The sequence below is a fragment of the Salvelinus sp. IW2-2015 genome, linkage group LG18 (genome assembly GCF_002910315.2).
Source record: "Salvelinus sp. IW2-2015 linkage group LG18, ASM291031v2, whole genome shotgun sequence".
Classification (NCBI taxonomy): Eukaryota; Metazoa; Chordata; class Actinopteri; order Salmoniformes; family Salmonidae; genus Salvelinus; species Salvelinus sp. IW2-2015.
This window is the reverse complement of record NC_036858.1, coordinates 48,661,774-48,665,207: the sequence shown is the minus strand read 5'-3', so window position 1 is coordinate 48,665,207 and position 3,434 is coordinate 48,661,774.

The window sequence follows — 3,434 nt, the reverse complement described above, 5'->3', positions numbered from 1 at the left end:
GTATGTTGTCGCAAATCAAATATTGCATTGCCACTGTTATCATTAATTTCTCGGTGAGTGTGTGTGCATGTGTCTGTGTGAATGTGTGCGTGCGTGTGCCTGTGTGTGAGTGTGTTTGGGATACCCTTCTGTACAATACCACAGCTGTCCTTGACCCCTTTCCTGAGTTGCCTGTCTGTCCACTTACTCACTCATACGTTATGAACACGTTACTTGGAAGACCTTTATCTCCACAGAGCCCTGTGCAGCTGTACGCAGGCAGAAACATCGTGTGGYTGTAACACAGAGTGGATCCATTTGGAGGAGTCTCTCCTCATGTAATTGCCCTCCGTTTCAAAAAAGGGATTAAAAGGATTTATTGAAAATCAGATCTCAGGTTATGGGCCCTGGTTGACAGCGACAGAAAAATCAAAAATTTACTGTCTGCTTTTACTGCCGGATTTCAGAAATAATTGTTGCGGGACATGATGGTAAGTTAGCCGTTATAAACCTGTCCCCTATATAAATGACCTAATCAGGAGATCCCAGCGGTTATATGAATTGAAGCACTCATTCGTCTTCAAGGGCCTGTGTGTGCATATAAACCCACAACGACCAGCATATACTTCACGGTGGAAAGGGTGCCCCCGCTGTTTACAGAGTTAGAGGGAAATTGATGACTTTTTGCATGCTCAATCAACTGTGAAATGTCCATTTAATCATCGGTAAAAACCCCCCTGGTTTATTTGTGCGGCGGCAAGGATTTACATTACCAAACATCCCCTGTATTAATCATGACTTCATCACTCAGGCCCACCGACTGACAGGCTGCATAAACCACCTCACTGTCCTGTACTACCGCCCTCTGTGTGTGTGTGTGTGTGTGTGTGTGTGTGTGTGTAAGTGTAAGTGTGTGTGTAAGTGTAAGTGTGTGTGTGTGTGCTACTAAAGTAGGTAGGGAAAAACCTGGACTTGGATTCACTCACCCCTCACTCTGTCCAGTAGAAATATTGAGTTATAGTGACACAGATTGCATTTTTCTGCTCTGAGGGCCTGAGGGGTTGTAAAATAGACTTTCCTCTAAGGAGAGGCACAATATAACTCACTCACATGGACCTTGACTTTCAAAAAAGAAAAGAAAAGATTGATATTTTTAAAAGGAAACAAAGACGAGAATAAACATGAAAGTATAAATGTCACAACAAAGATTCCATTACATTCAAKACAGTTTCTCTGTAAATTATGATAGCCTATGTATGCTTTTGTACTGTATCCTCAAATAAATGGGTTTGAATGTCAAAATAGTGTGACAAAAGGTAATGATTTGACACCTGAGTTTTGTTAACTCCTTACGCACAAATATCCTAGCTGTCCCGCAACAACGAGATTTGTGAGTGATAAGCACCTTGCACATACAGTCCCCCACTTCACTCTATCTAGTTTAGCATATATCATAGTTTGAAGCACACTTTACCATCAACAATGAATCCTTCATCAAAGACTGAAGTGTAACTTTAATACTCTGCATGAGGAGCATGTTACATTTGCCACTTTAAAAAAGATGAATGGGTCAGGTGGCCATTTACATTCTCATACATTTTTATGACTGGCCCATGAAGTGATGTATCACTAACAAGATAAATGATGGGCATAAAGCCTTGGCAGCTCTGACTTTAAACAATCTTTCATTGGATGACACTCTCTTTTACTTTTACAATGACACTCTGTCTGTCTGTCTGTCTGTCTGTCTGTCTGTCTGTCTGTCTGTCTGTCTGTCTGTCTTTACAGCCTTGAACTTAAACACTTAAAAGTATGCACACACACGCTCGGACGCACACATGCATGCAGGTACAACCGAAGCACAGACATACACACACACATGAAAGGGAGCCCCCCTTCAGGTGGAGAAGAACATAGGTATTTGGTTGTGTGTGGCGGCATCACTCAACACCCGACTAGACCCTTTACGATTACCACAAAGAATTTCACATATTTCACATAACACGTGTGTGTGATGGGATACAGCTTCAGGGCTCTATTCAATCCGCATTGCGGAAATTCAGCATTACAAACATGATTAACCTAACGTAGCGGGCGTAAAAGAAACGCCTGAAACTAGATCCCCTACATACTGTTCTTGACGAGAAGACATTTTTCTTTKGGGGGGGGTTCYCTTCTGCACTGTTCAACCAATCCAGTAAATCTGGAGGAGGGGTTAAGATGGAGTGTCATCTTGTTAATGTCTAAAAGCGGAAGTTGAGTCAGGCTCTCTTTCCATTTCCCCTGAAAACCGGAACATCCGGTTGTTGGGGACTCGGCAGCTTAATTCATTCCCCTTCATCTCTGAAAATAAGCTGATACTGGACTATCTACGATTTATTTCAGATTTTTTAATCTTAGATAAATGTATTTTACATTATAGCATTTTTATTCCAAGAAAAAACGAAAATGTATTTTACAGTAGYCTACTGTATGTATTGCCTACCTAAAACATCTGTTAATACATTTGAAGTCCTTCAAAATATACTGAACAGAAATATAAACACAACATAAAGATCGCAGAAATGTTCCATACGCACARAAATCTTATTTCACTCAAATTCTATGYACAAATTTGTTTACGTCCCTGTTAGTGAGAATTTCTCCTTTGTCAAGATAATCCACCCACCTGACAGGTTTGGCATTTCAAGAAGCTGATTAAACAGCATGATCTTTACACAAGTSCACCTTCTGCTGGGGATAATAAAAGGCCACTCTAAAATGTGCAGTTTTGTCAGTAGTATCAGAGTGAAATTGGAACTGGAGAGAAGGCAGACAATTGTATTAATCTCCTCAAATTGTGCTCTGCTCCTCGCTGCATGCTCGCCCACTTGCATGCTCTGGCATTCAAAAGTAGCCCTGCTTTAAGGCTATTAAAGAACTGTCAATGAATAATTATATAAATGGATGGAATCAGTGAATGAATGGCGGCAGCAACCATTACACGGTCTGACAAGCATAACAAATTAGACTAAATTGTTCAAACAAGATACTAAGTCATTCAAACAAGATAATTCCAAGAGTCCAATTTTTTTGTATTAATTTCTTTCTTTGGCTTCAGGGCTTCAGCGATATAGATTGAATAGAGCCCTTACTCAACATGCAAAGTGCACAGACATGTTTTGTTCTCTACCTAGCACAGAAAGACATTTAGCTGTAATGTTGTGATGTGATGTTAGCTGGTGAGGCAGTAGCCTGAAAGGCAGCTGAAAGCTTAACAGTTGCCAGTTCCCTTCAAGGATTTCTGGAGAATGATACATGTATGTGTACATTTTGGAGCGGCTTTCCAGCAAGGAAGAAACGAAGCTGGGTCGCAGGAAGAAATCCTTGGTAATAGTGATGGAGGAGGGTGGATGGAGCTGTCTGAAGGATTGGAGTGATGGAGGAAGACATCTCTCTCTCTCCCTCCTTCTTTC